A 20,505-nucleotide genomic window follows, 5' to 3' on the forward strand; every position below is an offset into this window, starting at 1 on the left:
TTATTTAGGAAATGGTTCTCACTTTGGAGCATCTATTAAAATTTTAAAAATACATACATATTATGACCCAGCAGTTGCATTTCTAGGAATTTTTCTTGCAGAAATACTTGTACAGTGTATGAGGATTTTCACAGGAACGTTGAGTGCAATGGCAAAAACCCAAACCGAACAAGAATAACAACAATAAAACCCCAAATGACCATCACTGGGGCCATGATTAAATAAAATTTGGAACTTTACATGGAGGAACATGCGGATGGTAAAAATGAGTTACGTGGGGGCTGGGAGGGTAGCATAGTGGTTAAGTTCTCATGCTCTGTTTCCACAGCCCAGGTTGTCAGCTCTGGATCCCAGCACAGACCTAGCACTGCTGGTGGAGCCACGCGGTGCTGGCATCCCACGCAGAATAGAGGAAGATGGGCACAGATGTTAGCTCAGCAACACTCTTCCTCAAGCAAAAAGAGGAAGATTGGCAACAGACGTTAGCTCAGAGCCAACCTTTCTCACAGAAAAAAAAAAATTATGTGTTCTGTTATCTGAAAGGTGTACAGATATATATATATATATAGATATAGATATAGATATAGATATAGATATTTTTGGTGAAGAACATTGTCCCTGAGCTAACATCCTCTTTTTTTATGTGGGACGCCAGTGCAGCATGGCTTGATGAGCGGTGTGCATGTCCCACCCTGGGACCCCTGTCACCCGCGGACCCCGGACCACTGAAGCTGATTGGTGAACCCAACGACTACGCCACCAGGCCTGCCCCCAGATATATTTTAAGTGAAAAAAATAAGGTGAAGAAAACTGTAAACAATATGGTCCGCCCCATCTCTCCCCTCCGTTTTGTCTTTTTGTAAAAGGAGATCACTGTGTGTGTGAGTGCGTGTGTGTGTGTAAAAAGGTTTACAACAGTCTGAAAAATAAAACACTCTCCCTTTTGCCGACGGGTTTTCTGGGCCGTGTGATAGAGCAGCGGGGTGAGGACGGGAGTCCCCTGTCTCACTCCACGACTGTCTTCAGCCAGAGGACGTGACCCAGGTAATTCAAAGCAACGGGCGAGAGGAGACCACCGGAAGGAGTCGCAGCAGCGCCCAGGCCTTCGCGGGACTCCCCGCTCCCCGAAGGGCAGGGCGCGCCGCGGGCCGCAGGGATGCGCAGAGCGTGGGTGGCCCCCTCCTGGTACCCGGTCCCGCTGGCCGTCCGTCCCTGCCGCTTGTCACGCCGAGCCAGGGTGCCCTCAGGACGCCCGGCCGCTGAAGCCGCGGCCTGCCTCTGGTGGCCCGTGGGGAGCGTGTGTGCACCGAGTGTGCACGATGCCCAGGGCACGGCTGGGGCTGGGGCTGAGGCTGGGGCTGGGGCTGGCCTGCCTGAGTCGGGTCCCCGAGGCGAGGGGTGGCGGCTTCCGAAATTAAACTGCAGGTCACCTCTCAAAGTTGGGCAGGCCTGCCCGCTGCCCTCCTTGATGGGGGTGCCAGACACGAGTCCCCCCAGAGAACTAACAGGAAGCAGAGACTGGCCCTATCAGTCTGCGGTCTGCGGTCTCATTCTCATTCTGTCCCGCCGCCCAATTTCCCTACTTTCACGCAGCGCTCGCTGTGGGCCACGCGCGGCGAGCACCTTATGTGTATTAGCTCAATTAATCTTACAACCACCTCTGAGTAGGTAATATTATCATTCCCGTTTTATAGATCAGGCAACTGAGGCACAGAAAGATTAAGGACTTTACTCAAAGTCATACAAATAGTGAGCGGCAAAGCCGGGATTTGAACCCAAGTGCTGGTCACTGTGCTCCGTCCTCCTGTGTAGGCCAAACCCTTCCCACCTCCACCCACCCTCCCGTCTTTGAAGTTATAAAGCAGTTGTAGACAAAAATGAAGCCCCACCAATGGATGCGTGGCTCCTTCCTGCAAGAGAAAAATGTCTTAGAATTTAAGGTTAATTAGATAATGATTTTAAAAATAAGATTTTAATGGAAGCAACCTGTAAAAATATGTCCAGGCACACGCATTTTCCTGAATTGTAAGTTGTCATTGTCTTTTGCTTTCATAATATTTTCCTTATGTTCCGCTAAAAACTGCCTCTCCACATTTGTGAGCATAATTTATATAAGGGAAGCAGCGTAACATAGTAGTAAAAATAGGGACTTGAGCCAGACTCCCTGAGTTTGAATCTTGGCTTTGCTGCTCGTTAGCAGTGTGACCTCAGGCAAGTTACTTAACCTTTCTGTGCCTCAGTTTCCTCATCTGTAAATTTCTTCTTCTGTAAAATATTAATGCCTATCTCTTAGGGTTGTTATGGCAATTGAATGAGTGATATTGCTAAGCACTCAGAACAGTGTCTGGTACATGGTAAATGCTATACATGTATTTGTTAAATAATTAAAATAATTAAGAATAAAGTACTGTACAAGTAAACTATAGAATCTAACCCCCTGGTTTTTTTTCAAGAGGGAGAAAAGGATAAAGAAACTCATTTTAATTGAACTTTTCCTCTGGCAGCTGACAAAAGCTAGTACCAAATACAGCATTTAGAATTTCAAGGTAAGTAACAATCTCCTTCTAATTCAAGCAGATGATCATGATTCGTAAGAAATGGATTCTGGGTCCACAGAGAGCTGGGCTTAATAACAAATGGGAAGCAGGCCCCGAAGACAGCACACTCAGCAAGCTACTTGGGCTTCTGGGGCGTGGGGCCCGGGGACTTCAGAATTTGACGCTGGCTCAGAGTTGTTAATGCGGCTATTAGTCTCGAGACTTTTCTGCTTTCACACCACACATGTCTGTGCTTTTCTATTTCAACTTTCTGCTCATTTCCTCTAAATCGAATACTTTAGGACCTTACCCCGTGTTTCTTTTGTGTTTCACACGCTTAGAGTTGGCATTACAGTTTTAGTGTCTTTAGGGCTTTAAAATCTATATTTCACTGTTACAAAGAGGAGCACACATTCAGATTTCTAGCTGGAGTTTGTTGCAGCCTTTCCCCTATTGATGTTTGCGGTCTCATTTTGCTCTAATTGTCCCTGGTGGTACAAGCGGGCGGGAACTCAGCCCTCACCAATGGATGCTGAGCTGCCACCACCTTTTCCTGCCTGGAAAATGGAATGGATCATGGGGGCAAAGAGGAGCCCCTTTTTAACACTAGGCAGGGTTGGGGGCAAAACTTTAGTGTCTAACTTGTGGCTTTATCTACTGATTATTGCTACTGTCCCTGCCTCTGTGTGAGTAAGAGGCTCCTCGAGAGGCAAGAACAAGCAATGGCCACACGATCACAGTGAAGCCGCAAGCAGAGTTCACAAAACCTTTTGGGAATCTCTCCAGCTGAAAAGGAGCTGTAAAATGTAAAACAGCCTCATTAATAATAATACTTTTATGATCATAAATGGAAATAAGTAAAATCAAGCTGCCGGTTCTCTGTTCTTTTCACTGGACTCCCCTAAACAGCTAGGCCGTGGCGTCCTTCGTCTCCTGTCTCTTTATTGCTCATCTTGCATTCTCCAGCACATCCCTCTGCAATTGCCGTAAGCAAATCATTTACCCGCTAAGAATAATTCTGGGCGGGTGGTGTCAGTGCAGAGCTGTGGCTGTGAAGACCAGCCGTGCACAAACACCCGAAGGAGGGGACTTGCAAATATGAGGTGCTGTAGCGACAGCAAATACTGCCACTAACTGATAATAGCAATATACACGCAGAGCCCAAAGCGGGTAGGGAGCTGTATTTCAGAGTTCTAGGCAGAACGAGCCAGGCCAGGAGGAACGGGAGAGCTGGCGTTCTGAGCTCTGTCTGCGCAGCAGGACCACACTCCTAAGCCCGGATTTCCTCTCCTGTGGGCATCCAGACAAGCTCCAGTGAGGGTGTTGACAGGTGGTTTACAGTCTTAGGTTTGGTTAGGTGCCAAAAACAGATTTAGCCTCATTTGGTGAGATTATTAAGTATATTAACTAAATTACAGTGGAAGATACAGAGAAAGCTGGTCCCGGAGAGAAGTGCTGCGGAGCAGACAGCGTGCTGTCCTCCCGCACCTCCAGCTCTGTTGAGGGCTTCCTTCATGAAATGCCCTCGAACGCCCAGGGAAGCAAGGCTGCCAGCTTTGGGGTGTCAGGAAGAGAGCAAGTGATTGAGAAGTTCAGAGCATGGCTGGGGCCGAATTCTGGCCTCACCACTTAATGGTTGTCAAAGCTGGAGAAAGTTATGTTACTTCCTTGTGCCTCAGTTCCCTCTCTGAAATACCTACCTCATAATTACATCGGAGACTTCAATGAATGACATGTGTAAGAATCTGAAACAGTGCCTGGCATTCCCTAAAGATTACGTGCTTCTTATACCCATCTTAAATAATCTGAGAGAAGGTTCGTAGTGCCCCAAATGGACACAACCTACTTTACCAGCTTAGAGGTGTCATATAAAACTGTGTCTCTTTTTACGATTCCAATTAAATGGCTTGAGGCTAAATGTCTGGCTTCCCTGGTTCCATCCTTCTGGGATGATCTTTAGGAGGCTTGGTGTCCTGAGGGTCTATCTTGCTGCTAGAGCTGGAGTTCAGGCAGGCATACCCTCTAAGAGTGAGAGCATGTTGTCACTGCCACCAGAAACTTGTCTCTGCTTGGGTTAAGGCATCACCAAATTGCAGACCTGGTGACACAGCAAAACCTGGGAAGTCAGAAGGCCTCCTGACCCATCGTTCCTGGGATGACATTGTGGCAGCGTCTGAGCTAAGTGGCTGATGGCCCAAGCACCAGTGCAGGCCCTCTCCCAGGCTGGTTCTTCAAAGTGTGAGGAAAGACCATCCTCCACTCCTTATCAATGACTGGCCAGAGGAACCTCACATCAAAGTTGAGCAGGTAGCCCAACTTGACAGGCTTTCTTTTCACCCACACAGCCAATTCCCCAGAGTACAAGATAGGTTTAGAACCACTACCCCTTTGACCACCTGACTTCATACGGGGAAGATCCCCAGACTCAGTCTCTTTCTGGTCACCATGCTGATTTTATTGTGTTAGTCTCCTTGACTTTGTCATTGACCCTTGATCGGGGCACCCCTGAGAGGTTTCAATAATTTTGAATTTCCCAGAGAATGGTTGGAGTGTCTCATCTTTTACTTTAAGAAAACCTATGTCTCATCCAAATTTGCCTACTTCTGCCAGCCTGAATGTCAACAGTTTCTTTATCAAGAAAAAGTAAAGTTCTGCCTTACCAGAGACCTTGCTACAGTCTTATTTTAAAGTCATTGCTTTGCTTGATAATTGTTTTTATGGATTATTGGTAGTGAGGGAATGTTCTAAGAGCTATCAACAAAGTGTCAAGTAGAATGACTGAGCAGCACATATCATTTCCTTGTGACCTTTATTTGATTATGCATTTGAACAACTCTACTTTCTCAAGAGAAGGTAAAGAGGAAGAATGTTTTTCAGGAAGAGGAAACATCTTTATCTACTACAAATATTTACTGAACACTACTACAGTATTTTGAGTCTATTTTAAGATAATTGGAATATTTTAAATGTTTCTCAGGAGAGGAAAATTCATATGGAGAAGCATAGACATTATTCAGTCTTCTTTGGATGGTTTGTTTTTACCAATGTCCAGAGCCATTTAAGCCATGTGCTAGAGTTTCAATTAGCTATGGCTGCACCATGAACCACCCCAAAACTTGGTGCCTCAAAACAACAATTGTTGTATTATCTTTCACAACTTTATGGGTTGCCTGGGCTCAGTTGGGAGGTTCTTCTGCTCCACATGGTATCAGCTGGGGCTGCTGTCATCTGGGGGCTCAACTGGGCTGTAATGTCCAAGATGCTTACTCATGACTAGCAGTGGGTGCTGGCAGTTGGTTGGGAGCTCAGTGGGACGGTCCACCAGAATGCCCTGGTTTCCCTCCACGTGGCCTCTCCGTGGGTCTTGGGCTCCTCACAGCATGGTACCTGGATTCCAAGAGGGAATATTCCAAGGGAACAAGCCCCAGTTTGCAAGCACTTACTAAGCCTCTGTTGTATCTGGCTTGCTAAAGTCCCACTAGCCAGAGCCATTCACATGGCCAAGCCCAGAATGTGGTTGGCGATTACAGGAGTGTATAAATACTGGAGGGTCATACTGACGTTCACTGAAGTCACAGCTCACTACACCCAGAAACTCTTTTGAATTCTAAGAGACCAAAGTGGCAGTCCCAGAATGTTGGAGCTGCTAGGGACCTTAGAGACTTTACAGTTGAGCTTCCTTGTTTTACATATGAAGAGACAGAAACTAGAGAAAGTGATTTGCTTACTCAAAGTGACAACCCAGGGCTGGGCTGTTCATTGTAAAAATGATTTTGACCTACTCCGGGCAGGCCCAGCCTCTAGCCTCATAGAGCTCACAGTCTAGAGGGCGAGCCTGTAGTTTAGATCTCCTAATGCCCAATGCTGCACGTGATCATGGTACTTCTCTGCCTTCCCATTGTTAATTAAGTATGTAATGACTATATTAAAGTTAGTTTCAGGTTCTAATTTATGACACAGTAGTTATATTTTAATGTACACTTTATGGTACATTGGAGTCCCCGAATAATCAGTGTGTACTCGCTCTAATCCCGCCTGGTTTATAATACTTGAAGAAAATTTTATTATTTTAAACAATTATAAGGATTTGTAGTTCTCAAATGTTCGCTTTTGTGAAATATTTTTGTTCATGTCTACTATTTACGTGAAGCCAAGTCCTTTGTCAGGAATACAGCCTCTAATTACAACATTGTTCCTGTGGGAAAATGTAATTTGCTTTTCAGTGATCCGCTTTATGACATGGGCTCCAGGAATGTGCTGTTCTGCAATAAAAAGCAAGTAGAGACTGCATACTCTTGTAACTTCTAGCCCATGGCCTGGCACGGTAGAACCAATGTTGTTAAAGTAGTTCTAATTTTTTTGTTGACTTATGAAATCTGAGCTAGGAGATCACGACGGATTTCACTGAGATGGAGTGAGGGGGGCTGGATAAGGAGGCAAAACAGCGAAGCAAAGAGCAGAAGATGGTTTCTCTGCAGTCACCCCATCAGCAACCAAGGCCTGTCTGTTGTTCACAGCGTCCCTCACTTTGGTTCTTCCTTTCCAGGAATAAAATGGCGGTTACAGTAACGAGTGGCCAATGCAGTGAGAGGGGACCTTCTGGGGTGCTGTGGGATGACAATGCAGGCTCTGGGTGGTCCTGAAAGGCAGCCCATTGGAAAGGGAACACCCTTACTCAGAGCCCAGTCCTGCCGCCTCTGAGGGGACTTTCCTCATTGCTTTGCTCAGGGATAACGTACAGTGACTTCCATTTAATGTTTGCTCGCAGAGGACAAGTGTTAACTGAGGCAGAATATTTTTGGCGGTGAGATTTCTAACCATGGGCTACAGCACCAGCGACCCAGTCAGCTGTTCTGTTCCTCACGGATGCTCCAATCTTCTTGACTTTGGCTTCCGGAAGCTCCTGCTCCATCTCTGTTTCTGATACTCTTTACCACTTGGCCCAGAGCATAGCCTAGATCATGCCTCATAATTAAAAACAAATACTCCACTGAAAAGTAAGGGATAGAAGAAGAAATTATAATACAGACTCCCCCACCCCTTAGCTTTGAGTACTAGATATGAATTCTTCTGCAGTCCAGAGACCAAGGCCTCCCACAGGATCCACACTGGGTCTCTCCTCAGTTCTTGGCCTGCCACCTTTTTTCAAGGGCCTGATTATCTCCCTTCACAAAGAGAGACCTCTGCTGTCTCCCCTCTCTGAAGTTCAGGCCACACATATGAGCCCCCAAAAGACATGGCTGAAGAGGATCCACATTCCTCCTCATACCTGGTCTCCACTAGCCCCTCCCACAGAAACGTAATCTGTTGTGATAAATTCTACCCACGATGAAAACAATCTTCTGTACAGTAGAGCCGAATCTTTCCTGGGGATTAAGTTCTAAAGTTACTGTGTAAGGCAGAATTTGTGTAAGAAATTAACTTTGGAGACCACTAGAGGAGAGCCGCATTGTAGGTGGACGCACTTTTCTCTGTAAGCCTAGTAGAGGCCACGATTTCCTCAGCAGAACACCAGAGGAAGTAGCTGGTCTGGGTTTAAGGTTTGTTTTAACTTCAGAATCCCATTTTCCGTGGTGAAATGCTCATACTGCTTAAGGCACAGGGGCTGAAAACCATGGAGAGAAAAGGCGAATCTCAGTTCCTACCCGCTCCTGAGGCAGAAGTGTCCACGCTTTCTAGCTAGTTTTTCACTCTCTCCCTGTGTCCTTTTCTCTCCCCGTTCCTCTCTAGGTGTCTGTGGGTAGAATCCTGGGAATTTCGTGCAAGCCTGATGGGATGGCCTTAACGTTATCGTGCAAAGCAGTTTAGCATGTCATTGTGAAGGAACACTTTCAGAAATGGTGTATTTAGATTTATCTTCGTAGGACCAAAAGCTCATTAAAGTGCTCTGTTTCTCCCTCCAAAACTCAAAAGCAATACACTTCCAAAGGTACATTCAAGCCATTGTCTGTAGAGAAAGAGACTTTGCTGGCAGCTTTGAAATACGGCCCCTTTACTCCCTCCAGCTTTTGGCCCCAGAGATGCAGGCGGAGATGAGCTACCCCACCCAGATCCCCACTTACAGCGCCCCCACCCCCGCCCTGCCCCCACTGTTTCCACTAGGAAACTCTGACCCTTCTCTTCATTCTACCCCAAATGTGCCTCATGCGAACCTGGCTATGAGCCTTCGTGCAGACCGTTTGACCTGTCTGGAATGCCTCTCCTGTCTAATCCCTCATCCCTTCACTCCACCTCCGCTGGCCCTTCCCAACCTTCCACCCCCAGATCAGGACACCAGAGCCACTTGACTGTAATCTTTAGTGCTCTCTCTCCCTCTTGGTTGTAGTACCACAAGGTATCTTTATGTTCAGCAAACATTCATTAAGTGTGTCCTATGTATGTGCCAGGCACTGTTCTGAGAATTATTGATATAGTAATACATTTATTCCTCACAATAAGCTTATAAGGTAGGTGCTATTCTTATCCCCATTTCACAGATGAGGAAACTGAGGCATAGACAGGTTAAGTAACTTGCCCAAGGACACATGGTTAGTCAGTGACAGAGCCGGGCTTCAGACCCAGAAAATGTGATGCCCATGCCTGCACCCCCAATCCCTGGGTTATAATACCATCTCCCATTTGGTACTTAGATATGGGCTCTGTCTCCAGTCATCTTTTTATATGGGCGTGCCTTCTCGCTCACTTTGTTTATAACCCCTCCAGGGCAGGCATCATATTTTTTCCCACAGCCCTGAGGATTGTGCCTTGCATTGAATAGGACCTCAGGAAATATTTGTTGGATGATAAAATGACAAACCCCAAAATATAGATCCTCATAAGTTATATGATTCTCTGGATGCGTTTTGGGCTTTAGTAAGACCTCCCATTGTCTCTCATGGACATAGCAATAACAGTTAACAAAATACTGGAATATGATTTGATTCTCAAGACACTCCTATGATGTGGAGGGAGCAGATATTGTGCCTATTTAACAGCCGGGAAAACTGAGACAGACACAAAGAAGTCGACTTTCCTCCGTCACATTCAGTGGGGAGCTGAACCCGGGGACCAGAGGCGCTTGACATCTAGTCCCATAAGATTGCTCTTCAGATTTTGCTCCAGTCTAGCTCAATCTAGTGCAAGCCATGGTCTGGCTCTGGGTTTGTCCATTAATGAAACCAGAATGTTCTATTATAAAATGGATACAAATAGCAGCATTGAAAGCGTTGGGGCAGGTCGAGGTGGGGGAAGGACACATTCCCTTCACACACTGGACTCCGTCTAAGAGGAGGACAATGCCCTCATCATGATCATGGGAACAGATGTAAATTGATGACATGCTAATCAGTGATGTCTTCATCCGTTGTCAAACGTCAGCTGGTGGGAAACAGGTAAATACCAGAACAGGTAGGAAACAATTTTAGAGAAAGAAAAAAAATGAGTCAGTTACAGGGAGGTTTCCAGGATCAGAGAATTTTTTTTACTTTGGAGGGAAAAGGTAAAAAGAGGAAATATTTGATCTAACAAGTGAAAATTCAGATCAAAGCCACAATTTGAGTTGGCAGACCTCGCTTGGAAACTCCTTTTGTTTATAATGTAGGTTTTTCCCCTTTATGAAGCAGATGCTTATACAAGCATTACCAGTGTTGTCAATAATACTGTAACATTTGCCTTCCATCCCTTTGTTGCTCAGGGAACATGTCGGGTTTCGGCACATTTAGCTTTGCCATTTACTTCACAAATCGCAGCTGTGTAGTGCTACAATAAAGTCGATTTTACTGAGAATCAAAATTGAAGAAAAAAATTCTCCTAACAACCTTTCCAGTCATCATGGGCCTGAAATACTTTGGAGTGGGTTTTTTCGTTTTTTTTTTTAAACAACTTGGTTTCACTACAATGATGCTTCACTAAGAATCTTCCCGCAAATTTAATTCAAAAGGGAAGGCTTTGTTGTTATTAAACACAATGGCAGTTTGTACATCTCTACATCATTATGTTGCTTCTCATTATGGTAATTCATTTGCTTCTGCTTTGTATGGATATCAAATAAAAATCACTCTCGCTCCTGGCAAGTGATTGCCATTATGGAGACACTCTGGGAGCCCAGCTAAGCAGCGCTTGGTGTCATAGCAAACACAATTAGCAAAACGGCATCCAGAGTGGCTTTATGGAGCTGCCCTGTGGCGAGTCTCTGTGTTTTCTATTTAGCAGGGCCGTAGGTGACGAGGCTTTGCCGGCTGCCTTCTCTCTTTTCATCTTTGTACCGTTTTCTATTCAAGAGGAACAGTGTGAGGACTTGGTATGAATTTTCCTTTCTCTTTTTCTCTGATGGGCTCTTCCTCAGCACGTGCTGGCTCGGAGAGCCCTGGGTTGTTCTGCCTTCCTAGGAGCCCATGTTTCTCTAAAGGAGGGTCAATGACGGCGTCACCAAATATCCACTCTGAGATCACTGTGGATTTCTTTTTGTTTCTTTTTTGTTGTTGCTCTCTATTGACACTTGTCAACTGTTTGAGAGGTACTGAGTTTTGTATGAAGTTAAATAAAACTTTAAAGGTTGTTATTAATTACTTCTATACTTAAAAAGAAAACAATTTACACCCTCCTGCAGTGGACAAATTTGAGGTGGGGCCTCAACTCTGGCTTAGGTACCTCAGCCAATGATTAGCCTAGGTGGGATTGACGGCACCTGCTGCCTCTTTGACATGAAAGACAGACGTGGTTCTTGGCTGAGCTGGGAGAAGAAAGAGGGTCTGGGTTGGAGCTAAAATGCTCTAAAAGGTGACCAATGCATCATTGGTCAGAATTAATCAGGGACTCAAATTTCTCTACAAGTGATTCATTTTTTTCTTTTTTGAGGAAGATCAGCCCCGAGCTAACATCTGCTGCCAATCCTCTTCTTTTTGCTGAGGAAGACTGGCCCTGAGCTAACATCCGTTCCCATCTTCCTCTACTTTCTATGTGGGATGCCTGCCACAGCATGTCTTGCCAAGTAGTGCCATGTCCACACCTGGGATCTGAACCGGCCAACTCCAGGCAGCCGAAGCAGAATGTGTGCACTTAACCAATGTACCACCAGGCGGACCCTCCAAGTGATTCATTTAAGCGTGGACTTGAGATACAATTCTGGCCAATAAGACTTAAGGGGAGGTCTGCTGGGGGACTTCTGGAACAATTTTCCTTTCTTATTAAAAGAAAGACATGTTAAGAGAAATTGTTCTTTTCCTGCTTCTGTGTGAGTGCAGCTGTGTGAGGATGTGATGCCTGGAGCTGTAGCAGCAATCTTGTGACCGTTACAGTCAACCATAAGGACAATAATTAACATGCTGAGCGAGACCAAATGGAAAGGTAGAAATAATCTGAGTTTTTGATGAGTTGTTGAGTCACTGAACTAGCCTACCCTGAACTTCTTTTTGATGAGATAACAAATTTCTTATCATTTAAGGCATTCTTAGTCAGATTTTCTCCTGTTAGTAGCCAAAAACACCATGACTGATACGCTACTACTTTACTTTGTACTTTTAGAAATGGTCTTACAGGAAGGGGCTGTAATTATTTTTAAAAGTCTAGCTCCTTGATCAGATGGCAGTTTCTTGAGCTTTATTCATTTTGTAGCCCCTGGTGCCTAGCACAGAACCTGTTAGGTACAGGTGCTCAACAAATGTTCATTGGATGAGCACTAGATATGAGGGATGCTCATCCTCAGGCAATCCAGGCTCACTGGCTGAGCATTGCTCTGTATTTTAACCCAGACCTGTCAAAAAAGGAAGAAAAGTCAATTGAAATTTCTCTTGTACCTAAATGTTGAAGTCAGATGCCATCTTCCTTCTGTGCTATCTTTTCTGCTGAAACTGGTCAATGTTTCTCTAGATGAGCTATACCCACGAACATTTTCCTTTTGGGTCTTCTTCAGAAAATACATTCCTGAAAAGTTATTCATAAATATGAGTGTAAATATGTTTTACTTATGATTCGGTCAATATCTAAAGGAATCTCATGTGTCCCACCCTCTCCCCACCGAAAGCAAAAAAAAAAAAAGCAAAGACAGGGAAATCTGAATAATCGTTCTCTAATTTATCAGAATTCCTAAAATTTGCATGTGTATATACAAGAAACTCATTTTTATACAGAACTCAAATAATTAAGTCAGTACCCTTTTTGGGGGCCTGTATTTTATTTTTATGGAGAGAGAAAAATGACAAGTAGCTAAATTATCATGAGACTGGTTTTTAAAAAAACCTTCCAGGCTTCATAGGATATGTGCACATTCAGCTCAATCTTCCAAGTTTTCATAACTACAGTACAGGCCAACTTTTAGGTTAGTGATGCATCTTTTTTAAATTGAAAGAGTGTTTAGAACGGTGGGTGCTCCCAGGCTGACCCTTGCCAAGCACAGCCTGGCCGCGGGGAAGCACAGGAAAGCACAGGGGCGGCAACTTACAGACCCAGGCCTTGCAAACCTGTGCCCAGTGTCAGTGTCGTCAGCGGCCTGGTCGCCAAGGGGAGCCCTTTCCCTCTCTGCTCCTACCTCTTGGGATTTTCTTTAAAACTAAGAAAAACTTCTTATTTTGTTATTTTAAAAGGTTTTATTATGCATTTTTATTTTGATCTCCCCTTGGGATTGAATTTCCCTTTCCACAGTCGCCGACCCCTCTCTTGCTTCCTGTCTCCCCCCTGCGCTGGGATGGGACCGGGTTTGGGGCAGAAACACAAGCAGAGCAGAGTAGGGATGACGGTAAGCCATGTCGCCCCTGCCCCTGGGCTCCCTGTGGCCGGGCTGGAGCCTCTGCATCTGTGCTCCTGCCCTCCCATCCTCCCACGAGAGCTCTTCTTCCTCCACATTTCTTCTCCTGGCCTCTCTCTCTCTCAGGTCCACTCTCTGTTTCATCTCCTCCAACTTGCACTGTACCCGTACCTTGTACGTGTTTCTCTGAAAGGCAGGAGAAGCTCCTCCCCATCCCACAATCAGAACATCAGTCAGGTTCCATGGGTCACAGTGGTAGGGTGGAGCTGGTCCTTCCTGTGTCTGCTGGTTCCCTTGCAATCTCTTCCCTAGCGTGTGAATGGAGGAATGGAGATTCTGCTGAACGTGGATCCCTGTGGGGCTCAGGGCCACAGTGTTGTGCCATTTGTGCTCTGCATAAATGCCTTGGACTAAGGGAGTGAGTGGAGGCTAAAATCTATCCCATAATCTGCTCACAAGCTATGAACCCTCGCATATGTCTGCCGGAAGAAGGGGTGCCTTATTCATCCAATGAAAACACCTTTTTCAGCTGGCTCAGCTATCTGTGAAAAAGCAATGTGTCTTTTTCTAGTCTGCACAAAGGCTCTGGAATGGCTGGCAGAGTCCCTGGCACCAATACTGTGAATGAGAGACCTGGCCTAGGAATGCACGAGAGGGGCTGATGTCCTCCAGTCCTGTCTCTGCCAGAGCCTCTGCCAGGGCTTTTCAGGCCAACACAATGCATGCTATGAAAGGTGTATAACATGTTCTTCTTTTAAAGGCCATGTAGATCTCAAAACCCAGCACAGTGTGGGAGGAGGAGAGGTGGTAACTTAATCTGAGCTTATGTACCATGCAATGGAAGGACCCATAGACTGAGGCCTTGGGATGCTCTCCCCAGCTCTCCCTTCCTTTCCACATAGCTCTCTCTCTGTAATTCCTAGTTCAGTGCCTCCAGCACCTTCCTGGGTCAGTTTTACCCCCCTTCGACAGAGGAGGAGAAGTTTTAGGCCTGTCCTCTTAGGCATCTCTTGTGTCTCACAGTTGAGAGCCTGAGCCTTTGGTTGGATGAAAATGGCGTCTCCTCTTCATTTGGCCATTGTCAATTGCCCAGGGTTGGGATGTTGGCTCCTGTTCCATGAATTGAGGGTGCTCTATTTCCGGTTTAGTTTTCCCATGAGCAAGAGCTTCCTCATTAGTTGTCCTAAGAATCCAGCCCAAGTGGTCAAGCCTAGCATTGGTGTTTTTGATGTCCACACTGTTTAGTCTCATATAAAGAAAGCATATTTTTTTTGTTTGCATTACTCTGACCTTTTTCATTTTAAAACCATAACCCCTGGCCTTATTGTGCTAAAGAACATTTGACATTTCTGTGGCTAATTTAACAAAGGTCACCATACTATCTCTAAATGGCTTTCTCTTTCCCATTCAATGGCACCAATACTGATTACATTATTTATTGATTCAAACCTTCCCTTAACTTCAATAGAAGGTCAACATGGGTCTACTTTGTTAAGTCACACTGGCATCTATTTTTTTAACCCCAATATGTAAATGAAGGTGAAACGTTGGACTGGCGTAGGAGAGAACCTGTTTATCCCTGACATTCCCTTACCTTCACTGGTAGGAAAACATTTGAGATACGTTGTGCATTTCCAAGGGAGAGTAGACTGGTGCGGAGGAACACTGGGAGTGACTTAGGCCCTGCAGTGCAGAGGACACAGAGATGTGACAGCCCTTTATCCACCCCGTCTCCTCCCATCCTAATCCTCTCCACTTCATTCCCTTTCCTTCGTTCGCTTTCCTCTCTAACCTGCTCCTGGTCTTTTTCTTTTCCCTTCTCTTTTTATTCATTATCACTAGAAATTCTCAGAAGCCAGGTGAAGAGCTGGATACAGGGCTTTTGAGATGGCCCTTGAATGTTCTGCAATGGAATTGGGAGGGGAAGATGGAGAGTAGGGACCCCCTAGCAGCACTGTGAAAGGGTATGTCTTACTCTCTTTAGCGCCCTGCCTGGGGCCAGCCTTTATACACGAGGAGTGCAGATAAGCCAAGCCAGATGGTTAGGAACTGCCTCGACTGTATGACAACAACTTATATTGTTGATGGGGTGCTACATTTGTTCCTCCCTTCCCACGCCTTTCCCCTTTCTGATCTAATCACTCACTAAATTCAGTTGATGATACCTCCTAAAATCACCCATTCTCCTCTTAAGGCCCTTAATTCTTAAAAGCAAGCAAGTCAGCTTTCTTAATGTGGGTTCTCCATCAAAGCAAAACCCTAGAGTGAAGTTATGGATGCCAGAAACAACAACAGGGGAGTAGGAGGAAGGAGAGAGGGCAGGACAAAGAGCTGATATAAGCGTGTGTTACTGAGATTGCCGTGGGGGGCGATGGGACACAAGTCCTCTGAGAGGCAGATAGAAGGCCTCCTAGAACTGTCCACCTGCAGGATGGGCCATTGGGGCAGTTATCCACCAGCTCCTTCTCCAATTGGCCGAAGATTGTCTCCAGCGATGTTAACCCCAGCTCGCATGTGTTATGTGGCTGAACAGGCTCCAGGGGCATGGGAGAAGGTCCTGAGGCAGAAAGAGGAAAGATGTGCAGCACAGTGAGGTGGCGTGTTGCCACGGTGCGGTGAGTCTGGCTCCCATGGGAAATGTCCACTATGGCTGTGGCTGAAATCAGAAATGGGCAGGTGGAACTTGGCATAGAGCATCAGAGGTGTCTGCTGCACGACCAACAGAGTAAAAATCGGGGGTCTTAAGGTTTGTCTTCAACCTTGGCCTGAAATGCATCCTCGCTAACCATGAGGTGACAAAGAAAATGTATGGTCTGTTATTGCTTGTCTCTCAGTCTCTCCTCACGCTTTGCCGGAAGTTTCCTAATCAACTATTATTTCGACCGTAGTTGATTTCCATATCCAAAATCAAAATTAAAAAGTAATTAAGGAATAAAAATATTACAAAATAAGCTTTAGAATGCAACCATACATTTTACTTTCCATGAGGCTACTTTATAAATTATTTAGAAGAGTGAAATAAAACAAAACAACACTATCTCAAAGGGGAGTTAATTTTAAAGACGTAATTAAGTATTATGACTGTGTAAGGAGAAAGGTTGAGGTTTGCCGGTGTGATAAAGGAGGGAGATGGGGGACTCAATTATCCTGAGAAGGTGAGACCAAGGTGAGGGTCATGTCAATGGGAAGTGGTGAATCGTCAAACTCCTCTAAATCATAGACTTTGACATCTGAGTCTTAACTTCTGTCATGAGGCGGGACGAGCTGCCCTGTATGGATCTTCTGAGAAGGACAAGGGCTAAGGGGAGAGCTGCGGGTGCTGATTGGAGAGATAGAGAGCTTTCTGTTTAATAAGCAAGAAGAGGAGAGAGAGAGATTTGAAGACAGTTTTTCTATTTGAAGATCATGCAATTCTTGGCAGCCCCCATGCAGTTTTTCCCACCCTTTTGAGTTTTCAGGCTCTTCTGTGTCAGAGGCAGGGATCTGCCTAAGCTGTGAAGAAGGAAGTGTCCAGCAGGTGATTCTGAACACTGGAGAGCAGTTGCAACCTGAGGCTTCGTGCCACCGAGAGAGCTGCGGTGCCCGTGTAGAGCTAAGGCTGTTTCTTTTTTGGTTATTTTGAAACATTATTTGCAAATTGTAAAAATGAGTACAGATTCCTATAAAGCAGTCTTCCGGAAAAAAATATTTAACAGGAATTTAAATTTCCATGTGCACGTGGTTTGTACCTGTTACACCCATTCATTTCTCTCGCTCCCGCTGCATCTCCAATCTCCACTTATTTTTGCTGCCACCACACTAGTTCAGGCCATCACCAGCTCGTCCCTGGATTACCGCCTCTAGTCTTTCCCCTCAAACTTTTTTCTCTCATGTCTTTTACAGAGATCTTTCTAAGAAGAATATTGTATCATGGCTTAAACTCCTTCAAGCTCTCGTGGTTGCTCTTAAGATGAATTCCAAACTCTTTAATGTGAAATAATTCTTAAGATCAGGAGGGCAGGACGGTATGCCTTCGAACCCAGCACACTGACTGAAATAGCAGGAGCTCTAGGGCAGTTCTCTTACAGGAAGTGACTCAAGGAATCAGGCCATTTATATCTGGAAAACTTAATTCTGTGACCACTGTGGCAGGGGAAAAGAGAGACGGAGGGTTGTACAAGGACTTTTCACTGTCTCATCCAAGAAGACCACACTTGTATCCCATTGGCCAGACTGGATGTATGGTTCCAGCCCACCTACAAGAGACTCTGAGAAATGTCATCTTCTCGCGTGCCCAGGAAGAGGAAAATGAAATGGAATTTGGAGACTATGTGGCATTGTATCTGCCACAGAGTTAATGAAGAATGAACAACCCAGACTTTGGGAACTGTGCTGTCTGTTCTGTGATAGCCCTGTCTGGGGCCTGGAGGTCAGATTGCAACCTGTGAGTGAGTGTGAATGATTCCGCTGAAGGTCCTGGCTGTTTCCACTCTCAGTCATGCCGGTGGAAGAAAAATGGGCCTTGAATTTTGGGAGGAAAGGACCATTTTCACTATCTGGGCCAGAGGATTAGGAGCCTGTGACTATGGGGTAAAGCAGTGTAGAGATTCCCATCAAAGGTGGTGGAAAGCAGAGTACAAGAAGAGTCCCTCTCACCATTACACTGGAGTCACCTGAGAGTAAGGCAGGGACTCTGAAGCTGGCTTTAGGGTTTGTGAGCTCTTGGAGTGACAACCGCAGTGGAAGAGTAGATCATTCTCAGTACCCACTTCTATACATGCCAATCTTCCACTATATCTTTGGCCAACACCACTGACTGGTCTTAGCTGTATCTTTAAGGCAATCAGAGAGAACAGTGTCCATGCTTAGATCAAGTCTGCACGGTGAGCAGTTTGGGGGAGTCCATTCTGTGAAGACACAAGGAGACATGAACGCTCTGGTGTTGTAGGGTTGGGAGGGAATAGTGGGAAAAAGCACAAATAACCCCTAGGCTCGGTTTGTAAAACATATACAAATGGTCAATAGAGTCCCAGAAGTTACTGGGACTGGAGGAAGACCCACAGAAAGTTCTGACTTTCTTTTATTGTGGGCACTTGAGAGCCTAGAGTCACCATGGTTAGGACATGAAAAGAAATATGACCTTACTTTGTAACTTAGTTGGTGAAGCATGACATTTAAGTTTCAAGTAGAGTGAACATTAGATAAATGCTTCATAACCCGCTCTGACATACATTAGTCTGGACTTTTCTCTTCTGATAATAGAAATTACACTCAGCAAAAGAGATGGAAAAGCACTTTGCAAGAAAAGTTAAATAATGTTATTCATCCTGTTAATGATCAATAGTAACCATAACAGTAGCAACAACAGCACTCTTCACCGCGGCAATAACAAACACTGCAAATTTGTTTGTACTTGGTATTTTCTGGAGGCCCACTTCTCTTATTTTAATCTTCGGTTTGCTTTTAAAATTATCCAACTCATTTCCGTGTCAACTTTAGTTGCCTCATTCATCAACTTGGAAAGCCTGTAGCCTTGGACAAAAGTGTCATTCGACATGTTTGATGTATTCAGCTCTGCATCAGTAATCTATTTGCAAAATTGTCCAATTTGAAAGTGACACATTTGATTCACTTGACTTTCCTTTTTCTAGCACAGTAAAATCTGAAGGCATTCAAGAGGCGCTGGGTACTAGTTACCAAGGAGAAAGGACAATGAAGGCATGTGCAAAGTCCTCCAGAGAAAATTGTTGTGTGTCATTAGTAGTTGAACAGAATGAAGAGCCCTTTTAAGTTGAACTTCTTCCAACAAAAGGCAATGCCATCTGGAAGGGGATGGGGTCTTTTGAAGTTTTTTTTTTTTGAGGAAGATTAGCCCTGAGCTAACATCTGCGTGCCCATCTTCCTCCACTTTATATGTGGGACGCCTACCACAGCATGGCTTTTGCCAAGTGGTGCCATGTCCGCACCCGGGATCCGAACCAGCAAACCCTGGGCCACCGAGAAGCGGAATGTGCAAGCTTAACCGCTGTGCCACCCGGCCAGCCCCTCTTTTGAAGTTTTTGATGTTAACTGATTGATTTAGATTTTTCAACTTTTTAGCATAATTTATTCTAATTATTTAAGTATGCGTATTCATATAGAAAATTTGAGTATATTTAATATGAAATATAGAAAAACAAAAAGAGAAAAATAATTACCCATAATTCTGCCACAAAAGAGAGCTGTTATTCTTATTTTGTTATAATTCCCTCCACTCTTTTTGCAGTGTGCATATAAATTATTATATTTTTATAAAAAGAAAATAATTTTTACATAAAATGGAAATCCTTATGCCAAGAATCATGATTACAGGTTGATCTCACACTGTAAGTTCATGACTTAATTTTTGTTGGGTCCCCATTACATCTCTGTAGGGTGAAGAATTACCAAACATAAAGAGACCCAAAGAGCTTACATATTATGATCTGAGTAAGGAGTCGAGGCAGAGAAAGGTTCAATTAAGTTGAGGAGTACTTACTTATTGAGAAACTGGGATGTGATCAGCACTGCATAGGGTAACAAAGCTGTGGACACGAGGCAGTAAAAACCTGGATCCTGCCTTCAAGGCCTTTACAGGCTCATGGAAGACAAGGGACCTGACTTACACACAATACAATAAGTAAAGATCCTAACTATTGCTGCAAACAATAAGTACGTCAGGAGTTTGGAGGAGGGAGCAATCATCGCGGGCTGAGGCCGTAAAGAGCATTTATGGGAAAGGTAATCACCTTTTCAGCTGATTCTCTTAGGATGGAAGGGATTTGGAAAGAAAACAGTGAGTAAGGTGACAGAGAACCTCAGCCAAAGGCCCTTGAGCAGCCTAACAGGAGCTGTGGGCCAGGAGGATGGAGGGAGAACAAACGTTAGTGGGGATGAGGGTAGCCTAAGGGAGAAGAGAAGATTCCGTCAGTGTAGTCCAAGGCCAATGCTTCTTCTTTGTTGTCCATTCCTGAGTTCCAAAGGAATCGGTTTCTATTTTGAACCCGGATCCCAGCAGTTTTAATGAGTGACCCTTTGTTTGTAACATGGTCTTATTTCTTAAAAGAAACAAAATTATTTTCTTCCAGAATAGTTCATGGACTTACTAAGACCCACAAGAAACTACAAGGATCACTGTAATCTCGTCTCACAATTTAATTCTGAACTTGCAATATTTTGTCTCTATTCTTATATAAGTTAATTCCAGTGAAAGGAACACCTAGTAATACTCAATGTTCAGAAATTCCTTTT

The 20,505-nt window shown here is 44.8% G+C and overlaps 1 long non-coding RNA gene across 2 annotated transcripts in view; it reads right to left on the reverse strand.

Annotated features, from left to right (window-relative positions):
• Positions 1-629: 629 nt before the first annotated feature.
• The window catches only part of LOC139046402 (uncharacterized), a 29,367-nt gene continuing 9,491 nt past the window's right edge, over positions 630-20,505 (reverse strand). The window contains exons 2-4 of one of the 2 annotated variants that reach the window (XR_011506445.1): positions 14,852-18,143; positions 12,311-12,437; positions 630-1,910 (exon numbers count right to left, since the gene is read on the reverse strand). This is a non-coding gene — a long non-coding RNA (uncharacterized lncRNA). Of the gene's footprint in view, positions 1,911-8,655; positions 9,894-12,310; positions 12,438-14,851; positions 18,144-20,505 lie in introns of those variants that run through there. The other variant, XR_011506446.1, reaches the window with a different exon arrangement.

Source organism: Equus asinus, chromosome 10 (assembly GCF_041296235.1).
Source record: "Equus asinus isolate D_3611 breed Donkey chromosome 10, EquAss-T2T_v2, whole genome shotgun sequence".
Taxonomy (NCBI): Eukaryota; Metazoa; Chordata; class Mammalia; order Perissodactyla; family Equidae; genus Equus; species Equus asinus.